We start from the raw sequence: 24364 nt of genomic DNA on the forward strand, positions 1-24364 counted from the left end.
ATATGTATCTAATAGTTGAATTGAGCATACAAAAACAATTGTATCAAATAAAATATTAGACGTTTCGCCTTAAAAGCTGTTGCAACTTTACCCTACATGTAGATTTGGAGATCCTTTTTGTAATTCTTTACCCTACATGTAGATTTGGAGATCCTTTTTGTAATTCTTCCTAGTTTGACCACCCTTAACCGCCATAGGATCATAAGTCCTTTCTATTGCCACAAAAGCCCCCGCGGTGTGCAACTTGCATTTTTTCTTACATCAATTGAAATTTGAATTATTATACCACGTGACCACATAAAACACGCAATATTATCAAACATTTGGGAAAACAAACTAGTGTACTGTTGAAATAGGTTAATTGATAAGAGGGGCTCTTTATGCATTATATAATTAATATACCAAACCAGTCCACTTATGTCAAGAGACTTGAACCATCAACCTCAAGAAGGGAGCGCAACACCTGTAAATTTAATGGATTACTTTTGAAATCACATCATTTTGTTGATTGCGCTTTACAAAAACGAAAGTCCTATAATAGTGGTAAAATAATCATTTTTTTTTCACTCATGTCGTGTATTCAATCCATGAAGCATATATATTATTATTATTATTTTTATACAACACTTGACTACAAATACACAATATTTGTCGATTCTAACACTATATTCACACAATAGTTAATGAGAAGAACAGAACATAACCTTTAAGATGTCAACAACTAAGTATTTGAAATGGTTGTGGATTACGAACTACTTATAAATAATTTTAATTGCCATTGTTGGCATTAAGCTTTGAAGATCTATGTACATGATGTATCTTTAATACGACTTAGGGCAGCTTGTAGCTTGTAGCGTTTTATTAAACGCTACATGAAGTAGCATTTGGATTTGGAGCGTTTTGTTTAAACTAAACTCTAGAAGCTTGTAGTGCCAAACAAGGTTTTCTGTTCAAAATGAAGCGTTTTGTCAAACGCTAGAAGCTAGAAGCTCGCAAACGCTCCGTGCCGAACACGCCCTTGGTACAATTTAATTTCTACTCTTCATGGAAATAAACATACATATGAGGTGTTTATATATAATAGATGTGATATTAACATACTATAATTGTTGTAATTATTAATATTATTAATTTTAGTCGGAAAAGCCACCATAAGGAGAACTTGCAAAACATCAAAACATTTTTTTTCCATGAATATCCTTGCTACGAGGCATGAGTGCGTTTTGTTTGCTTTTCTATATGTTGCACAAATTTGATCCTACAAACATTTGAAAAGTGAACTATTATACCAAGTGATCACACGACAAAAAAAGGGAAACAAAAAATAACGAGGCATTTCGAAAAGGGGCGGTGATCCGTACACAATACTTTTTAGCCGTATACAACAAATTATGTTTTATACAGTTATACAACAGAATCATATAAATCATAAATTGTTGTTTATGGCTAAAAAGTATTGTGTACAAATCACTACTCTTTTGAAAAACATACCTATATAGGATCGACTCAAGAGTTGTAAGTATTAACAACCATATATGCATTTTGGCACGATGTTTCGCAACATTATAAAACATGTGAATAATTGTGAAATTGGAGCGATCATCAAAACAGAATACACGTGGATGCAATTAAGTATTAAGTGTTGAAACAAAATATCAACAACCAATAAGGAATAAAGTCGTGATACTTAAATGTGCGAGTGGAGAAAGTGTAGTTAAATCTCCTACTTAATGAAGGGCGAGCACCATAAATCTATCATGAAACATCGTGTATAAAAGACAGGTGAATTCCATGCAATCATTTCAAAATCCACTAATCTTTGATCCCATATGTTTTTCTTTAATATTGGATTTAGGTATACAATGTCAATCGCTTACTTACAAAACAAAAGAATACATTGATTTACCATCTCATTTGAATCACTATTTGATTGAAAAAAGATTGAGAACTTATAATAAATATGTAGGGCCATACCTAGTTAGAGTCCCTTTAACCATCAAATCCAAATAGAATAACAATATGATCTGTAAAAACTACCACCATAAGAGATCGTTCTGAGCAGAAACTAATTACTTAAAAAGTCATCCTATCATGTGGTAGTTATTGTGGCCATTTGTTGGTTGTTGAAGACATCTAGGTGATGCAAGCAAGAATCGGTTCATTCATAACTATTCCTTCTACATCTTTCGGCTTCGTATTATTAATGAGAAATCTTCTTAAGTATTCTATTCCTTTGCTAAACAATAATGTCAATTTTTCTGCACTTACGAGTTATGTTAAATAAATTGTGTAGTCGGAGGAGTTTACACTATTGTTTAATGAACGAATAAGATGTTTAAGGAGATTTCTTATTAATAATACGGAGCTCAAAGAGGTAGAAAGAATAGTTATGGATGACTTGTTCTTTTTCGCATTACTTAACTGTATCTAGCTAGGTGCCTTCAATATCTAACAAAATAGCCACAATAACTGCCATATGACATGTTAGCTCTTTAAGCAATTAGCTTCTCCTCTGGACGATTTTTTATATGGGTGTTGTCTATACGGATCATACTATATGCTATTTGGATTTGATGGTTATGAAACTAATAAGACCTTACGTATTTATTAGAATTTTTCAATCAACATGTAATTCAAGTGATTTGGTAGATCAATGTGTTGAAGTTTGTGCTTCCGTTGCTGTGTTTAATTTCCAGCATTTTAGAATTTATTTTAATTTTTCTTATTAGTTGTTTGACTGCTTCAAATAAGTTGGTCAGTAGTTGCTTATTTTTAGGAAGTTTATTTGGTCATGGAAATATTCCATGTAATCCCTTTTTTCACGTATTATCTGTTAGTTTTTTTTAGCTATATTTAAAGTCTCTTCTGGCTCAATAAAATGTAAACTACACAACAATTTTTTATTATTCTTTCTCTCGTACTTCCATTTTCTTCAAAACTCCCCAATAAAATTGGTATCAGAGCTTTCTTCCTAAGGGATCTGTGATATTTTCCCATGGATTCAGAAGTACCTTTCACTTTATTTGCTCCACAAGCTTTCAAAGGTGAAGGTTATCATGTCTCGGCAGCAAGGATGGAGGCTCATCCGGAGGCAAATGATCTCTGGGAAGCTGTTGAAGAGGACTACAAAGATCCCCCATTGCCTGCAAATCCAACCATGGCGTAGATAAAGGCTCATAAGGAGAAGAAACCAAGAAAGTCAAAGGAAAGAGCTACGTCATTTGCAACTGTCTCACGAGAAATTTTCCTCAGGATTATGACACTACAATCGACATTTAGGGTTTGGAATTTCTTGAAGAGTATGAAGGAGATCAAAGGATAAAAGGAATGCGTATTCTCAACCTCATACGATAATTTGAACTTCAAAGGATGAAGGATTCAGAGACAATCAAAGAGTATTCAAACAAATTACTCAACCTTGCTAATAAAGTAAGACTACTTCTGAATTTCCCGATTCCAGAATTATTCAAAAAATTCTTGTAACTGTTCTTGACAGATTTGAAGCAACTATTTCCTTATTGGAAAATAAAAAAGATCTGTCAAAACTTAGTTTGGTAGAATTGATAAATGCTTTGCAAGCATAGGAACATAGAATATTCATGAGGTCTGAAGGATCTGTTGAAGGTGCATTAATTGTGAAAGCTCAGTCCAGTCAAGGAGGAAAAGGAAAAAATATGAGAAGAACAAGAAGGGATGTTCAGGCTCTGATTCTCTTAACACCAATAAGGGATCAAAATCTGACTGCTCTCCTTGTAAACATTGTGGAAGAAAGGGTCATGGACCTTCCAAATGTTTTTTTTTTTTTTGAACGAGCATGGACCTTCCAAATGTTGGAGGAACCCAAACTAACAATGTGAAAAATGTCAAAAATGGGACATCATCAAAGGATTTGCAAAAGAACATCCAGCAAAACACAGTCATACAAGAAAATTTTCAGCAAAAGAATGTTGCTCAAGTTGCTAATGGAGAAGAGGAGGAGCAATTCTTTGTAGCATCTTGCTTTCCAAGTAGTCATTCAAGTGAGGGATGGGTCATTGATAGTAGTTGCACATATGATGACCAAGAACTCTTCAAGGAATTGGATACTTCAGTAGTTTCCAAAGTAAAAGTTGGTGATGGAAAGTACATTATTGCTAAGGCACTGTGGCAATCGAAAGCATTTCAGGTACAAAACTTATTCAAGATGTGTTATTTGTACCCGATCTAGATCAAAATTTGTTGAGTGTTGGGTAGTTGATTGAAAACGGTTTCAAAGTACACTTTGAATTAGATCATTGTTTAATCAAAACTTCAAATAACAATGATTTATTCAAAGTAAAGATGAAAAGGAGGAGCTTTGCACTTGATCCATTGGATGAGGAGCAAGCTGTTTTTTATGCATTCGGAGTCCAGTGTTATATCGATGGCGAAAGCGAAGGCATAGCGACAACCTATCGCCATGCTATATAGCGATAGCGATGAAATAGCGACGACTATTTCATTTTTAGAAAATACCTATTAAAAATTAATATTACTTTAACCTTCATCTAATTAGCAATTATAACTAATAAATAAGCTAAAAACCCCAAAGACTATTAGTTCAACTAAGTTCTAAAACATGCATATTACAAAAAAAAAAAAAAAAAAAGAAGTATTAATCTTAGACTTTAAAATACGATTCACAAATCATCCAACTCCTCGTATACGGGCTCATCATCTACTTCTTCTTCTACAACCTCTTTATAAGCCCAACATCATTTTCCTCTTCATCTTTGTCTATCAATTGTGATCTTCTAGATCGCGAGCTCGACTCGACGCCCTCTTTCCTCCTACTCGTTCTTCTTGTAGCATAAGGCTCCTCATCCACCCTCATAGCCTCCGCAATTACATCCCATGTCAAGTTATCACCCTCAAATACAAGAGCATCTTCTTCCCCCTCCAACCAATCATTCGGATCTTGAACATTCGAGTCGTCCAAAATGATCGGGTCAATCGTATCTCGCATATCATACCTCCTTAAAGCCCGATTGTATTTTATGTAAACTAAATCATTTAGCTTTTTCCATTCAAGTTGGTTTCTTTTTTTTGAATGGAGCTATAAAAATAAAAAATAAACATCAGTAAATATTATTTATTATAACATATTTGTATATTTCTAATTATTTTAAACATAATAAACTACTTACTTGTTCAAATACGCTCCAATTACGTTCACACCCTGATGAGCTACATGTAAGACTTTAACACCTTAATAGCAAACTTCTTAAGTGTCGGTGTGGACGATCCATATTGCATCCACCACTCCGCTGGTGAAAGCATTGATCTCATTCTTTTAGCCATCGGAATCCCAAAAATCCCTTGTGCACCTTTATATATAGGTAACTCAGTGTGAATCTTCAACTCATCCTCTTTCGACAATGACAATTTATATATGCATGCAATTAATCCCGTAATTACCTCACTATCATCTTCCGCGCTCCGGTTGTTGTAATATAATCCCAGATTCAAATAGTGGGCAGCTGCGTGCAAATCTTGGTGTAGTTGACAATTCAACCTCTTATCGATTATTTCAAAATTTTGTTTATACTTGTCTTCTTTGTTGTTGAAAGACGAGGCAATTCTTTCCTTTGCTCTATCCATGACTTCATAGTTGTACCCCATAGGAGGCTTTTTTTCACTATCTACCAATCGAAGCACCGTTAATAAAGGGTCACCAACTTTGACTGCAATATCTATATTGGTCCAAAAACCAAGAGAGAATATAGTGTTAGCCGTTTGACTTCCTCATTCTCATGCCTCGCCCGGGAACTTGCTTTTGTTCCACGCTTCAGATGCGAACATCTTCTTCAAATTTTTCTTATGATTTCTAAAGCAATTCAAAGTTATGAAGGCAGTCGCAAACCGGGTCTTTGCGGGTCTAACCATATCTCTTTGGCCCGTGAAATCTCTCATCATATTCAAGAGCAAGGTGCGGTTGTAGATGTAACTTTTGACCGCAATTACTCTATCAAGTGTCTTTTTAAGATGAGGTAGTTTAAATATGTCATCACGCATCAAATCGATGCAATGCGCCACACACAGAGTCCAATAAATATGTGGATATTTTTCTTCCACAAGTCGATCGGCTAAAACGTTGTTGCTAGCACTATCTGTAACAATCTACAATCTGAACCACATTTTCCGGACCGGTTTTTTTAATGAATTGGTCAAACAATTTGAACAAATATTCACCTGCAAAAAACACAAGAAAACCGGCCTGGAAAACGTGGTGAATATTTGTTGAAGGAATTAGATACTTCAGTAGTTTCCAAAGTAAAGGTTAGTGACGGAAAATACATTATTGCTAAGGGAAGGCACTGTGGCAATCGAAAGCATTTCAGGTACAAAACTTATTCAAGATGTGTTATTTGTACCGGATCTAGATCAAAATTTGTTGAGTGTTGGGTAGTTGATTGATAACAGTTTCAAATTTCACTTTGAATTAGATCATTGTTTAATCAAAACTTCAAATAACAATGATTTATTCAAAGTAAAGATGAAAAGGAGGAGCTTTGCACTTGATCTATGGGAGGAGGAGCAAGCTATTTTTTATGCATTCAGAGTCCATTGTTATCGATGGTTATAGCGAGGGCATAGCGACAACCTATCGCCATGCTATATAGCGAAAGCGATGAAATAGCGACGACTATTTCATTTTTAGAAAATACCTATTAAAAATTAATATTACTTTAACCTTCATCTAATTAGCAATTATAAATAATAAATAAGCTAAAAACCCCAAAGACTATTAGTTCAACTAAGTTCTAAACATGCATATTACAAAAAAAAAAAAAAAAAGAACAAGTATTAATCTTAGACTTTAAAATACGATTCACAAATCATCCAACTCCTCGTATACGGGCTCATCATCTACTTCTTCTACAACCTTTTTATAAGCCCCAACATCATTTTCCTCTTCATCTTCGTCTATCAATTATGGTCCTCTAGATCGCGAGCTCGACTTGGCGCCCTCTTTCCTCCTACTCGTTCTTCTTGTAGCATCAGACTCCTCATCCACCCCCATAGCCTCCGCAACTACATCCTATGTCAAATTATTAGAAAATTTGAACAAAATTTTCCTGTTTTTTGCAGGTGAATATATGTTTAAATTGTTTGACGACTTCATAAAAAAACCGACCCGGAAAATGTGGTTTAGATTGTAACAGATAGTGTTTGCAACAACGTTTTAGCTGGTCGACTTGTAGAAGAAAAATATCCACATATTTATTGGACTCCGTGTGCGGCGCATTGCATTGATTTGATGCGTGAGGACATATTTAAATTACCTCATCTTAAAAAGACACTTGATAGAGCAATTGCGGTCAATAGTTACATCTACAACCGCACCTTACTCTTGAATATGATGAGAGATTTCACAAGCCAAAGAGATATGGTTAGACCCGCAAAGACCCGGTTTGCGACTGCCTTCATAACTTTGAATTGCTTTAGAAATCATAAGAAAAATTTAAAGAAGATGTTCGCATCTGAAGCGTGGAACAAAAGCAAGTTCCCGGGCGAGGCGTGAGAATGAGGAAGTCAAACGGCTAACACTATATTCTCTCTTGGTTTTTGGACCAATATAGATATTGCGGTCAAAGTTGGTGACCCTTTATTAACGGTGCTTTGATAGGTAGATAGTGAAAAAAAGCCTCCTATGGTGTACATCTATAAAGCCATGGATAAAGCAAAGGAAAAAATTGCCTCGTCTTTCAACAACAAAGAAGACAAGTATAAACAAAATTTTGAAATAATCGATAAGAGGTGGAATTGTCAACTACACCAAGATTTGCACGCGGTTGCCCACTATTTGAATCGGGGATTATATTACAACAACCGGAGCGCGGAAGATGATAGTGAGGTAATTACGGGATTGATTGCATGCATATATAAATTATCACTGTCGGAAGAGGATGAGTTGAAGATTCACACCGAGTTACCTATATATACAGGTGCACAAGGGATTTTTGGGATTCCGATGGCTAAAAGAATGAGATCAATGTTTTCACCAGCGGAGTGGTGGATGCAACATGGATCGTCCACACCGACACTTAAGAAGTTTGCTATTAAGGTGTTAAGTCTTACAATGTAGCTCATCAGGGTGTGAACGTAATTGGAGCGTATTTGAACAAGTAGTTTATTATGTTTAAAATAATTAAAAATATACAAATATGTTATAATAAATAATATTTACTAATGTTCGATAAAAGACTTGGGATGTCATGTTCGATACAGTACATAAGTATAAACAATACAATATAAGCCTTACTACATTATTTTATATCTACATGCCTATATCCGTAATCTCTCATCCTAAACATCATATCTATGCTAATGCGCCACTACCTGTAATACAAGAAACTGAGTGGCTCAGGCTTGGGAGCCTGGTGAGCACATAGGGTTTTCAACCCACAATAAATAAGTTTATTAATTTCATGAATCAACAATAACCCGATTACCCGTTCCCGTTATCGTCACTTTACGTCCCTAAACACCTATCATAAGGGACCTAGCCTAAGGATCATCATCGGGATGGACACCACTGCTAAGGGGTTCCTTAGTAATAAATGCCCTAAAGGCAACCATGAGGAGGATGGTGAACACATCGTTCACAAACACCTACAGGTTGCGAGCCTGCTAGTGTTCCATTGGACTGTCTAGAAGAGTCCATGGTCGTCATCTGTACTCCGCTAGATGACTGGATCAACAACAACATCGAGGCCTCTCATCATTTTATCACACATCACCTATTACATCTACTCATGTTTTACCTCAACATTTTTGTAGATATAAAATACATATACAGTTTAATTCATTGAAATCATGTATAAAAACGTTCATCCAGCATAGATAGCAAGTATTCAGATAATATTCACAAACATAGCATGTAATTTATATAAAATACTTTATATCTATGTGTAAGCTGAAAGTAACTATGCACTCACCTGAAAAGGTGGTGATTCCGAACTCAGACAGCGCTTCGCTTCTTAAAAATAATTTCTTTCGACGAAACCTAATAATATTACCACTAGAGTTTATTCTATTATTCGTCGAGAATAATTAATAGTCTAGCTATTATTACTATTATATAGGCTTTAAAAAAATTCTTATATAACCCATAATAATAGCCCGAGTATTTATTATAAGTTCCTAATAACGTTATTATAATTATATAAAAGCTATATTAAAAATAGCGTAGGCGTAACTCACTTACAACGAGTTTTATAGACACCAGGCTTTGCTTGGAGCAGCGTTCTCGAGCCAAAAAGCTCTTCTTCTCGGAGCTGTCAAGCACTCCGGGCCTTCCACCTCGTGCTAGGGAGGCTCCCTAGACTTTTCGGGGGGTTTCGGGGCTAAAGAGAGGTTCTAGAGAGAGAGAGAGTAAAGAGAAGAAAGAATGGGAAAGATGTGAAGAAAATGAGGTTGAGAGAGGTGGTATTTATAGGGTAAAATGTGGCTGAACGTGGTGCCACATGTTACCATCTGGTGGCAAGCCTTGGGGAGAAAGTAATGGCCAAGATTGTGCCACATCACCCATTTTCGCACAGCACACTTCCGACTTCTAAAATTCGTAACTTTCACATACGATCTCCGTTTTTGACGTTTTTTATATCCACGCGTAGGTAATAATAATATCTACAACTTTCATTTTGACTACGTCGGCTAATTCTCGACCGATCTTAAATTTAACAGTACAAGGAGATTATACTGTTAAACGTCCGCGTAAAATTCATAACTTCTACATACGAACTATGTTTTCGTCTGTCTTTTTACCGTTGATTTCCTATTAATGAGATCTTCAACTCTCATTTAGGTTGCGTAAGCCAAAAACCGCTCGAACTAAAATTCGAATTTCGGGCTTTGCACTACTAAGCCGAATCTTAGAAAAATCATACATTCCTCATACGAAGTTAGATTTGGGCGTTCTTTTTATGGATGTTTTCGGTTTAACATATACTACAACTTTGGTTTAGATCACTAAGGCTAAAAATCCCTTCATCGTAAATTCACTATTTACGTCTCCCGGTGCCGTGTCGGTTTTGCCGTAAAACTTCGGCGAGCCATAACTTCTTCGTTATAACTCGGATTTTGGCATTCTCTATATCCCCGAAATCCTTGTTTCGACCACTACAACTTTATATAAGGATATCGGGCTTATCCCATACTTTAATTTTGATGCTTATTTTTATTATTTATTAATTATACATTTAAATTAAATAATAAGCACATAAATACACATAATTCATATAATACTCAAATATTTTATCTTTATTACTTCAAAAAGAGTTACAAGAGTTGACCTAGATTATTACATTGACAAATATGCTTAGCCCTGAAACCCGGGCATTACATCAAACGTTGGTAAAGTCAGAAGCATCCATGACACAAACCTACAATTTCTAAATGGCTTGGGTAGAACAGTGGACTACAACAAAGATGTTCGTCAAAGGAGATAAGAAGATCAAAACGCTCTCTCTGTACAAACTCTACTGTGAGCTCCAAGCACAAGAGTTTACAGTGATGAAAGACTGTGTGGATCTTGGTGGACCACTAGCACTTGTTACTTAGACACCTCAGTTTCCTAAAAGATCTCAGTATCCCCATACCAAAGAGTAGAGACTCCTCATATCAAACTCTATATGACAACTTTTCTCAGTCATACGAAGCACATATAGATCTAGAAGATGAAGAAGCTTTTCAAAATGCCTTAGCTCTTGTCAGTTACCAGTTCAACCGACTTCTACCGCCCATTCGCATGTTTCCATCGGACTAGCACTAAGTCGACCATCTTGCATCGTAAATTTTGTCTTACGGTCAACAATTACCTCGAGCTCTTCGATCAACCTTTTATTCTCATCCATCCTTAACTCTCAGATTGGAATTATGTCGGGAACATCTCCCGTGAATTTCCTCAAATAACACACATGGAAGGTGTTATGTATACCATTGAGTTCTTCGGGTAATTCGAGCTTGTAAGCTTGGTTCCCTATCTTCTGAAGAACTTTGAACGGTCCAATAAACCTTGGACCCAACTTTCCTCGTTTTCCGAATCTTATAAGTCCCTTCCACGGTGAGACTTTAAGCAAAACAGAATCCCCAACTTCGAAAGTTATTGGTCGTCTTTTCTTGTTAGCATAGCTCTTCTGACGATCCTGAGCTGCTAACGTCCTTTCCCTAATCACTTTCAACTTCTCAGCAGTCTCATGGACTATCTCAGGGCCCATAAACTGCTTCTCTCCAGCTTCAAGCCAACAAGACGGCGTACGACACTTATGTCCATACAAGGCTTGATAAGGTGCCATCTTGATGCACTAGTGGAAACTATTGTTGTAGGAAAATTCTACCAGAGGTAAGTGCTCGTCCCAATTCCCTTGGAATTCGAGGGTACATGCTCTCAGCATATCTTCCAGTGTTTGAATCGTTCTTTCGCTCCGACCATCGGTTTGCGGATGGTAAGCAGTACTCAAACATAATTTCGTACTCAATTCCTCTTGCAGACTCCTCTAAAACCTCGACGTGAAACAACTATCACGATTTGACGCAATCGTAAGAGGGACACCGTGAAGTCTTCTAATTTCCTTCACGTAAGCATTTGCGAGCTTATCCATAGATCACTTCTCGTTGGCTGCTATGAAGTGTGTACTCTTGGTGAAACGATCCACAACTACCCAAATCATGTCGTGTCCGTTCTTCGTTCTGGGCAGTTTAGTTAAAAAATCCATGGTGATGTCTTCCCATTTACCCATGGGTACAGGTAAAGGTTCTAAACTCCCATACGGTTTCTGATGTTGTGCCTCAACTCTCGCACATGTTACACACTCGGCCACGTACTTCGCAACATCGAGCTTCATCGTCGGCCACCAGTAGTAGGGTTTTAGGTCCCTATACATTTTAGTGCTACCGGGATGAATTGAGTACATGGTTTTATGTGCTTCTTCCATCAAAAGATCTCATATTCCTCCCGTCTTAGGTACCCAATTTCGATTTTGGAATACCTTCAGTCCTCGACTGTTTGTACCGAACACTAACGTTCTTCCCAAACGTTCTTCCTTTCGGTCATTCTTCTCTAAGGCTTCTTCTTAAGCTTTCCTGATACTTTCCACAATCGTCGAGACGACTTCAATTCTTAACGCTCTTGGCCTTTTCCTTTCAAGATTGACTTTCCGACTCAGAGCATCAGCAACAACATTTGCTTTACCTGGGTGGTAAAATATCTCACAGTCGTAATCCTTGAGTAGTTCTAGCCAGCGTCGTTGCCTCATGTTCATCTCCTTCTGATTAAAGAGACACTGGAGACTCTTATGATCAGTTAACAACTTGCACTTCGTGCCGTAGAGATAATGCCTCCATATCTTTAGAGCGAACACTACCGCTGCTAACTCCAAATCGCGAGTGGGGTAGTTCTTTTCGTGCTTTTTCAATTGTCGAGATGCGTATGCTATCACCTTTTCTCTTTGGGTCAGAACACAACCCAACCCGACTCCATAAGCGTCACTATAAACCGCAAAATCTTCAACTCAATCGGGTAGAGAAAGTATCGGTGCTTCACATTACTTCTTCTTTAGCTTCTCAAATTCCTCATCGTGTTTCTCACTCCATGTATACGTAGCTCCTTTATGAGTCAAAGCTGTTAATGGAGCGACTATCGAAGAAAAGCCTTGGATAAATCGTTGATAATATCCGGCTAATCCTAGAAAGCTTCGAATTTCTGTGGGACTTTTTGGATGTTCCCACTTCATTACAACTTCGATTTTTGCTGGGTCAACCGTTATTCCCTCCTGGTTAACCACATGTCCCAAGAATTGGACTTCTCGGATCCAAAAATCACATTTGGAGAACTTAGCGTAAAACTTCTCATTCCTTAACACTTCCAACACTTCCCGTAGATGCTTTCCATGCTCCTCATGGCTTTTCGAGTAGATCAGAATGTCGTCGATGAACAATATCACAAATTTATCAAGGAATGGTTTACAAACCCTGTTCATCAAATCCATGAATGTTGCAGGAGCATTGGTTAGTCCAAACGACATAACCAAGAACTCGTAGTGTCCATATCGAGTTCTGAAGGCAGTCTTCTCAATATCCTGTTCCCTCACCTTTAGTTGATGATACCCCGACCTAAGATCGATCTTTGAGAAGTAGCTCGAACCTTGCAGCTGATTGAATATGTCGTCAATCCTCGGCAATTGATACTTGTTCTTCACCGTTGCCTTGTTCAGCTCTCGGTAGTTTATACACATTCTCATGCTTCCGTCCTTCTTCTTTACGAATAACACCGGAGCTCCCCAGGGTGATGAACTGGGTCGAATGAAACCGTTGTCCAACAACTCCTGAAGTTGCGTCATGAGCTCCTTCATCTCCGTCGGTGCTAATCGGTAAGGTGCCTTTGCTATCGGTGTTGTTCCTGGTAACAAGTCTATACGAAACTCCACTTGTCTATCAGGTGGTAATCCGAAAAGATCTTCGGGAAAGACTTCCGGATAATCACACACTACCGGTATATTCTGCACCTCTTTCTTCTCTTTCTTAGCATCGATTACGAATGCCAAGTATGATGCACATCTTTTGGACAAACATTTCCTGGCTTTCATCAGGGAGATGATTCCAGAATTCACTCTGCGTTTGTCCCCGTACACCATAAATAATTCCTTTTCGGGTGGGTTTACCCTTAATATCTTCTTTCGGCATTGAATTTCAGCATCGTTGGCGCTAAGCCAATCCATACCCAAAACGATGTCGAAACCGTTTAACTCTATGGGTAATAGCTCCTCATGGAATTCGTTTCCGTTTAGGTCGATGACGATGTTCCTAATACGATTACTAACAGGTACGAATTTGCCACTGGCAACTTCTACAATCAGGGCATTATTAAGCTTTTCTACAGGTAATGCTAATTTCCCACTAAATTTATGCGACACAAAGGAGTAGTTGGCTCCGGAATCAAATAGTATATTTGCAGGCAAACCATTTACAAGAAAGGTACTTGAAGCGACGTCTGCTGCCTCCTTTGCAGCCTCGAGCGTCATTTGGAAGGCTCTCGCCTTCGGCTTCGTTGGTATGTTGGGTCTTCCTGCCTCTTTCTTTTTCGGGGAATCCTTTGAAATGTGTCCTTCCTCGTTGCACTCATAACAGACATTCTTAGTGAACGTGCATTCGTTGACATAGTGTCCAGACTTTCCACATTTGAAACAAATGACCCCTTCATCACACTTCCCAGAGTGCTTTTTCTTGCACTTATCACACCACTTCGCTTCTGATCCTCATCCTCTCGAACCAGATTTCGAGAATCTACCTTTCTTACCGGACCTCGAGGATCCATCAAATTTCCTTTTCTCTCCCACTTCCACTCTCTCCAGACCCTTCTCTCGTATCTGGGTCTCCACATTCTTAGCAGCCCAGATGGCGGCTTTCAGAGTGGTAGTTTGCTTGACCATTGGACCGAAGTCCGCTGGTAATCCGAGGGCAAATTTGTTAACCTTAGAGAGTTCAGTTGGGACGAGGTGAGGAACAAGCTTCATTTTCTCAGTAAAGCTTGCAGCGTATTCAGTAACGCTCATTCTTCCCTTCTTCAGATTCTGAAACTCGTTGATCTCCAGAAGATCCTGCTCAGAGCAGTATTGCATCTTCAACTGTACCAAAAAATCTACCTTTCTTACCGGACCTCGAGAATCTACCTTTCTTACCGGACCTCGAGGATCCGTCAAATTTCTTTTTCTCTCCCACTTCCGCTCTCTCCAGACCCTTCTCTCGTATCTGGGTCTCCACATTCTTAGCAGCCCAGATGGCGGCTTTCAAAGTGGTAGTTTGCTTGACCATTGGACCGAAGTCCGCTGGTAATCCGAGGGCAAATTTGTTAACCTTAGAGAGTTCAGTTGGGACGAGGTGAGGAACAAGCTTCATTTTCTCAGTAAAGCTTGCAGCGTATTCAGTAACGCTCATTCTTCCCTTCTTCAGATTCTGGAACTCGTTGTTGATCTCCAGAAGATCCTGCTCAGAGCAGTATTGCATCTTCAACTGTACCAAAAAATCCTCCCACGACATCTTGCTTGCTTCACCTTTGGGCATCGAATCAGCTAATAGCTTCCACCAGCTTAGTACTCCAGATTTCAACAGAGGAACTGCGAGATCGGTCTTCTACCTGTTGCTACACTTGCAACTCTCAAACATTATCTCCATTTCAGAGATCCAGTTCATGACTTCCACGGGCATCGAGCTTCTAGATAGACTCGGTGGCTTGGATGCCATGAAATCCTTGTATTTGCATCCATGTCCATCATTTCCTCCATCTTGGTGGTTTTGCCTAACTATCGGTGGGTTGGCTTGACCAACAGTCCCACTGTAGTTTCCTTCCTCAGTCTGCCCTTCATTCAACTCGGGCTGTTCGATCTGTATAGTCGCTTCCTCTCGATTTTGCTGGAGCAAAGGCCTGGTTTCCTCCATTTGACGATCCAACATTGCCTGGATCATCGCTTACACTCCGGTCATCGTTATTGGCCCAACAGTGGCTTCTACAACTGGTATTTGCTCGATCACTGGGGGTTGGTTTATGTTCCCATTTGCATTCACGTTTCCGCTACGCGTCCTTGCCATCTTGATCTATACACCGAATAAGGTGAATTTAGATCTTTATTTACGACTGATGTTCAAATCATCCTTATCTCTCCGAAATGTTTACATGCAAGTTCTAATATCGTAGTCGTACGTTTAGAATCCTAAACACATAAGGTTTCCAGATCCGGTCGGCAACAGACCATAGATCCGAACAAATAACAGCATATCATGCACAGAGCATTTAGCACATAAAAGCATTTTAGCCACAATTCCTAAAATAAGCTAGTGCTCACACCTCACGATCATCGCTTAGCATTCTAAGTTTAAGTCTAGAATTCCTACAAATTCCTAGTTCGCTTAAACTAATTCTTTGATACCAACTGTGACATCCCCAAAATCACGGCCAGAAAAGACCGGTTTTGTTTAGACTTTATTTCACAATGAGAGTTATCTTTTAATAAAAGGGTTGTGGAATTTGTCCCAAAACAATAATATGATAAAGATTTATCAAAAGCATTTCCTTATAAATGTATTTCATTAAAAGACTTGGGATGTCATGTTCGATACAGTACATAAGTATAAACAATACAATATAAGCCTTACTACATTATTTCATATCTACAGGCCTATATCCGTAATCCCTCGTCCCAAACATCATATCTATGCTAATGCGCCACTACCTCTAATACAAGAAACTGAGTGGGTCAGGTTTGGGAGCCTGGTGAGCACATAGGGTTTTCAACCCACAATAAATAAGTTTATTAATTTCATGAATCAACAATAACCCGATTACCCGTTCCCATTATCGTCACTTTACGTCCCTAAACACCTATCATAAGGGACCTAGCCTAAGGATCATCATCGGGATGGACACCACTGCTAAGGGGGTTCCTTAGCAATAAATGCCCTAAAGGCAACCATGAGGGGGATGAAGTACACCGGTGACCACATCGTTCACAAACACCTACAGGTTGCGAGCCTGCTAGTGTTCCACTGGACTGTCTAGAAGAGTCCATGGTCGTCATCTGTACTCCGCTAGATGACTGGATCAACAACAACATTGAGGCCTCTCATCATTTTATCACACATCACCTATTACATCTACCCATGTTTTTACCCCAACATTTTCGTAGATATAAAATACATATACAGTTTAAATCATTGAAAACATGTATAAAAACGTTCATCCAGCATAGATAGCAAGTATTCAGATAATATTCACACACATAGCACGTAATTTATATAAAATACTTCATATCTATGTGTAAGTTGAAAGTAACTATGCACTCACCTGAAAAGGTGGTGATTCCGAACTCAGACAACGCTTCGCTTCTTAAAAATAATTTCTTTCGACGAAACCTAGTATTATTACCACTAGAGTTTAGTCTATTATTCGTCGAAAATAATTAATAGTCTAGCTATTATTACTATTATATAAGCGTTACAAAAATACTATATAACCCATAGTAATAGCCCAAGTATGTATTATAAGTTCCTAATAACGTTACTATAATTATATAAAAGCTATATTAAAAATAGCGTAGGTGTAGCTCACTTACAGCGGGTTTTATAGAAACAAGGCTTTCCTTGGAGCAGCGTTCTCGAGCCAAAAAGCTCTTCTTCTCGGAGCCGTCGAGCACTCCGGGGTTTCCACTTCGTGCTAGGGAGGCTCCCTAGGCTTTTCGGGGGGTTTCGGGGCTAGAGAGAGGTTCTAGAGAGAGAGAGAGTAAAGAGAAGAAAGAATGGGAAAGGTGTGAAGAAAATGAGGGTGAGAGAGGTGGTATTTATAGGGTAAAATGTGGTTGAACTTGGTGCCACATGTCACCATTTGGTGGCAAGCCTTGGGGAGAAAGCAATGGTCAAGATTGGGCCACATCACCCATTTTCGCACAGCACATTTCTGACTTATAAAATCCGTAACTTTCACATACGACCTCCGTTTTTGACGTTCTTTATATCCACACTTAGGTAATAATAAGATCTACAACTTTCATTTTGACTCCGTTGGCTAATTCTCGACCGATCTTAAATTTAGCAGTACAAGGAGATTATACTGTTAAACGTCCGCGTAAAATTCATAACTTCTACATACGGACTCTGTTTTCATCTGTCTTTTTACCGTTGATTTCCTATTAATGAGATCTTTAACTCTCATTTAGGTTGCGTAAGCCAAAAACCGCTCGAACTAAAATTCGAGTTTCGGGCCATGCACTGCTAAGCCGAATCTTAGAAAAATCATAACTTCCTCATACGAAGTCAGATTTGGGCGTTTTTTTATGGATGTTCTCGGTTTCACATATACTACAACTTTGGTTTAGATCACTAAGGCTAAAAATCCCTTCATCGTAAATTCACTATTTACGTCTCCCGGTGCCGTGCCGGTTTTGCCGTAAAACTTCGGCGAGCTATAACTTCTTCGTTATAACTCGGATTTTGGCATTCTCTATATCTCCGAAATCCTTGTTTTGACCACTACAACTTTATATAAAGGTATCAGGCTTATCCCATACTTTAATTTTGACGTTTATTTTTATTCTTTATTAATTATACATTTATAATTAAATAATAAGCACATAAATACACATAATTTACATAATACTCAAATATTTCATCTTTATAACTTCAAAAAGAGTTACAGGAGTTGACCTAGATTATTACATTGACAAATGTGCTTAACCCTGAAACCCGGGCGTTACATCAAACGTTGGTAAAGTCAGAAGCAACGATGAAACAAACCTACAATTTCTAAATGGCTTGGGTAGAACAGTGGACTACAACAAAGATGATCGTCTAAGGATATAACAAGATCAAAACGCTCTCTCTGTACAAACTCTACGGTGAGCTCCAAGCACAAGAGTTTACAGTGATGAAAGACTATGTGGATCTTGGTGGACCACTAGCACTTGTTACTTAGACACCTCAATTTCCCAAAAGATCTCAGTATCCTCATACTAAAGAGTAGGGACTCCTCATATCAAACTCCATATGACAACTTTTCTCAGTCATACGAAGCACAAATAGATCTAGAAGATGAAGAAGCTTTTCAAAATGCCTTAGCTCTTGTCAGTTACCAGTTCAACCGACTTCTACCGCCCAACTTTCATAAAAACCAACAGTTCACTAAACCACCTTTCAATAGAAACTACACGACTTTCAAAACAATCCATATCACCATCCAAATCAAAGATATCACAAAAATCCACTTTATCAATCTCACTCTCAAAACACATATATGATGATCACAACTCCAATGAAACACAACATGAAGACAAATCCTCAGATATCAACGTCCAGGAAGAGAAAAAGCATGGAGTTCTCATTTGTCATAAGTGTCATAAAGAGAATCACTTTGCAAGGGACTGTAAAGCCAATGTGGTCAAGGACAAAACATTCTACCTTAAAATGGCTTAAGAGGTGGAAGATAAAGAAAAAGGAAAAGCGTTTGTAACTTAAGTTTGATGAGACCACCAAGTTTGGTCTTTAGGAGATGAAGATGATGAACCTGACAACAAGAAAAGAAGAGGAAATATATGTCTTGTTGCAACCGAGGAATATGGCTCAACCAATCTGAAAATGAACTACTCTTACATGGCCAAAGAAGGAACTTTGAGCATCGTGGAATAGGTAAAAATTATGATTCAATTAAATAATTATAACATGCTTGAATGTGAACCTCATTTAGACAGATTGACTCAAACATGTGCTGACGTCCTTACAGATTATAACAAAGTCTTAGATGAAAAGAACGTAGCGACTCAAGAACTGTATCACTTGAGAAAAAGACTAGAGGACAAAAAACTTAAGGTCACTAAGCTAAAAATGAATTTGTTATTAGAAAAAGATGCTAGACTACTTTGTGAAACTCAACTAGATATAGCTTTCAATCAATGGGATTTCGCCCGCAATGAAATTATATGTTTGAATCTTTTAATAGAGAAACTGTTTAATGAAAACGAGGCTATGGAGAACCTAGTGAACAATTGATCTGTTGATAACTCTTATTAATGGGGATGGTCTAATGGTTATCCTACCGGAGAGAAATCTCCACCATGGTTTGATGCTGATCATCCTTATGTCCCACCTGACCCGACCTTTCCTGAGGACTTAAGGTGTCGTTTTGGAAAACTTCATGTCCTTAACAATAACTGTGTAATAGAGGAAATTCTCCCATAGGAAACCTCTAAAAATTACCAGTCGCTACCCATCACTGGAACAATCCATGCAGGATCTAGTTCCGAGGTAGATGAGGAAATCATTGTGGAAGGACCTAATGCACCATCAAAGTCCATCGAGGACTTAGCCATCTCATGCTGTGCGGCGCCCCAATTCTTGTCCAAAATAGAAGTCTTACCGAAGACCTTGTTAAAACTACATCCAAAATTCAACCTCTTCCTCAAGGGGTTAAAAACGGACAAATTTGAAATTGGCCAATGCTCTCGATGTCATGAACGTATAGTTCTAATGACTAATCTCCCAGACCTATACTGAAGAATCAACTTTTCAAAGCAAGAATTTCAAGGAAAAAGGGTTTATCGAAATCCATAGAAGAAAAATCTTTTCAAAATCATTTGCGGTAGTCAAATCATTTCAAAATCACTTTGCGGTGATGCCATCATTCCATACCAGCCAGGTGATGCCATTCCGGTTGCTAAACTAATCAATCGGTATCTGGTATCTAGGTTTTCCTTCAGATTTATCAAATCAACCTCTTGATATATTTATTATGTCCATTTATTGAATTCTTGAATGCTCTTTTCCTCTTAAAAACATTGTAAAAATTCAAATGTAAATATGTTATACCTCATGATTTTTTTTTGGTCATAGAATCTTGGATCCCTTTGCAAATTGCAATCATCCTTTTAAAGGTCGAAATAAAAAACTATTCAAATTGGTCTTAACAAGAAAATAATATATTTTTTTTGTAACAATATACCCAAATATTTCCATCTTTGTCATTATAGATTCTTTTATAGAGATTAAAACTTCACTTAAATTTAGTAAGATTCGTTAGCCGAATTTGAATTCGCTTAAATTCTTTCAAAGAGATTCAAACTTCACTTCAAATAATATGTTTTTTGTAACAACAATAATACCCAAATACTACCATCTTTGTCATCATGTACAAACTTCCTATCCTATCTATGTTTTTCCTCATCATACAGGAAATCAATCTCCCCTGTTGACTGAAGATTTTGCTGTGAAATCGCATGCATTTGAGGGACATCATTCAAAACCAAATACCCACTTTGCCACACGTGATTAACAACAGATCCACCTGAAAACGGACCCACATCAGCAAAAATAATAATCTCATTAATCGATGACTCAGCAGATAAACCTGAAACTTGAAAGCTAAGATTTCCTGGCACCATTGAAGGACTGTAATTATTTATCAAAGTTGTATAAACTGTCATACTTCCATTACTATTATGAAAAGCCACAAGTGCTTCTGATCCAACCATGCCTATTTGGTTCGGGTTAACCGCCCATGCAACCCACCCACGTGGGCCTTGGCGGGCCTGGTATGCGATCTGGGCTATGCCCGTTGATGAATTGTAGGTCCAATGAAGTTGTGCAGATAGATGGGGTAGATCCCTACAAGAACTATAGATTCTTCTTGATGTGAATTTGTATTCTGAACACATTTGAGCATATGATATATCAAAATGGGATACAAGAAAATGAAAATATATAAGTAGGGCAGAGCTTATAGTTATGGCCATTGATGGAGTTAAAAACTTAGGTTATTGATCTTTGTTTATGTTTAATAACAATTCAAAGTAAGTGTATGTAGGATTGTCATGAAACATTTGTTTACTCATAGGAGGTGTATCATGTGTGATGAACCAACTACTTGATGAGATCAAATCAGTAAATGTGTGAAAAATCATGACTTTAATTATCACAAAAAAATAGGTTTTGCGTTGAGATACTCTTGTAATTATGTCATAGCTAGATTTAATAGTTTGAGAATTGTTTTCTTTTGGGGTATAAGTGGTTGTTCAGAGAGAGAGAGGGAGGAAGCTACCTTTTTCCTTGAAGGTATTTACTATTTATTGATGCTTGGTAATAAACATAATTTCATGCTTGTAATTAAATAAAAAATTTTAATAACTCTTTTTCTAAATATGGTGTAATACAAAAACTGGGATTAGCACCAGCCCTCTTATATGTCATATGTGTGCTAGTTTTTAGCTTTTATTATCATACATTTAGCTTTATAACTATAAGTTGACAAAGCCTACCAATATTAAAAATCGTAGCTCTTTTCCTTGTAGCTTCAAATTAAACATAAGATCACATTTGGTTATGAAATATTCTTACGCATGGGTGGTCTTTTGATTTTTGTAGCAAAGATCAAGGTTGTTGTGTTGAAACTAACATGAGTCACCATAATTGGATAAATGATATATGATAAAAATGTAGAAACGATGTATGATTGTAAATGCAGAAACGAACTTAAAGGAACTAAGCTAATATTAAAAATAAAATATTATTTTATAATAAACTTTGTTAGTAACTATATTTAAATTCCAATTGAAACTTTCTAGTAACTAACATACATGAGTCATAATAATTGGACAAACGATATATGATATAAATGCACACATGATATATGATTGTAAAGGCACACTCGAACGTAAAGAAACAAAGATAATATTAACAATAAAATATTATTTTATAACAAACTTTGTTAATATCTATACATTTAAAGGAAATCTATAGAAAAGTTTCAATATTTGGATCAATTTATGAAAGTATTGAATTAATTATTTTTTTTTACAAAAAAGTCGATCCTAAAAGCCGGTAAAATGTAGCTTTTCTGATCATTTTTCCCTGTTTAGTTGGTAACAAATTAATTGAGACTATTTCGTAAACTGATAAAAAATATTGAGATTTTTTTTGCAAAAACCAAAATGATGGGATTATTTCGTAAATTGACCCAAAATATATATAAAAAACATTTTTATATATTTTACACATTAAGAAACGTTTTCATATACATATATATATATATATATATATATATATATATACACACACACACACACACATACACACACATACACTAGGTTATAACCCATGTGATACGCGATTAATAAATTAATATAATATAAATAATAATTATAACAAAAAGATTTTGACAAATTCATATCCAAGCCTGCTTCTAGCTTCCAAGCTTCACTACCACCTTCTTCTTCCTTTGAACATAGAAAAACACTCTCAAGCTTCAAAATGAAACATTGGGTCTAGGGTTTGCATGGGACAAATGAATTAATGGCATAGGACTTAACATACAATATATAGGGTCTAAACCCTATTAAAGTTTGTGTCCAGATGGAGTCCGCCTATCGTACTTCTCAAAATGATGTTGTTTCCACTTAACCCCCTTATGCCCAACGTACCATCCAGGTACGCCACGCGTAACGGCTAAAACTGCCAAAATCGAAAATATAAGGACTAGGAGAGCAATTTACTAGGACTCGAGTGTATCAAACAAACCAGAAAATGCTTAAGTATGGTGGATAGACGGAGACCAATCTTCAAATTAAACACTTAATGTCAGGGGTATCTTCGCATCAACCTTCATCACCAGCTTCACATAAGCCTACACAATCTTCATATCATAAAGAACTTATCTTTACATGTATGAAAACTTTTAAAAATGTATAAAAAACTTATCTTTACATTTATAAAAAATGTTTTAATGTTCTTTTTTGATTTAAATATTTATACATGTATTTAATAATACATATAAATATGTTTAAATGAAAAAATAATTATGAAAACATTTATTAAGGTGTAACATCCCTAAAAAATTTTCATTTTAAATTCATTCCAATCATACGATAATCATATCAAAAAGGTCGAGAGTATATCATAGTAACATATTATCAGAGTAAAAAAATCCCAAAAAATAACGTAAGGCGGAAAAAACATAGGTAGATGCAGTGCGATCAGGCCGGATCCTTTCCTTTCGAGCTAGAAATACCTAAAAACATAAACTGAAAACCATAAGCATAAAGCTCCGTGAGTTCCCCCAAAATATCCCATACCATACATATAAAACAGTCAGAAACATATTGGTTTTATTTCACCCCCTTCGGTATCTTTCAACCGATACTGGTCTATTTCACTCCCTTCGGTATCTTTCAACTAGTATTGGGTCTATTTCACCCCATTCAGTGTATTTCAACCAGTATTGATTCTATTTCACCCCTTTTAGTATATTTCAACCTGTATCAGGTCTATTTCGCCCCGACCACTAACATATATAATCATAACAATAAGAGTCATAGAGACATCAAGCAGATACAGGCATAACAGGTGACACCTTGAGGAGTACCATATCCTAGACCTGGAACTCCAAGTCTGACCGGTGTCTTTCTGCATAGCTCTTCTGCCGACTCTACACTGTCTGAAGTCTACCCCGAACCTGCTAAATCATCTCGGTCATCTTGAGTACTATCTCGGTACTCTCCATGACCCGCTGAATGACCTCACCCGAACATGCCAAGGTCCTACTCTTCCTCCTATAGAGCATCTCAAAAAGAGATTGATCGATGTTGGCATGATAACTGTTGTTATACAAAAATTCTGCTAACAGAAGATACGTATCCCAACTACCGTCGAAATCCAAAACGCATTCCTGCATCATATCCTCCATTGTCTGGATGGTCCGCTCGCTCTAACCACCTGTTTGCGGCTCAAACGCCGTGTTGAAGTGCAAGCAAGTACCCAACACCTCATGGAACCTCTTCTATAAGTTGGAAGTAAACCAAACATCCCTATCCAA

The 24364-nt window shown here is 37.2% G+C and overlaps 1 protein-coding gene across 2 annotated transcripts in view; it reads left to right on the forward strand.

The window, feature by feature from the left end:
- The window catches only part of LOC145013360 (uncharacterized), a 33229-nt gene that overhangs the window by 3362 nt on the left and 5503 nt on the right, over nucleotides 1-24364 (forward strand). The window contains exon 3 of one of the 2 annotated variants that reach the window (XR_013664946.1): nucleotides 20730-21388. The exons of the other annotated variant lie outside the window; for it this stretch is intronic. The gene's annotated coding sequence lies outside the window, so the exon portion shown is untranslated. Of the gene's footprint in view, nucleotides 1-20729; nucleotides 21389-24364 lie in introns of those variants that run through there. 2 annotated transcript variants of the gene reach the window in all.

The sequence above is a fragment of the Lactuca saligna genome, chromosome 8 (assembly GCF_052625555.1).
Source record: "Lactuca saligna cultivar CGN05327 chromosome 8, ASM5262555v1, whole genome shotgun sequence".
Lineage (NCBI taxonomy): Eukaryota > Viridiplantae > Streptophyta > Magnoliopsida > Asterales > Asteraceae > Lactuca > Lactuca saligna.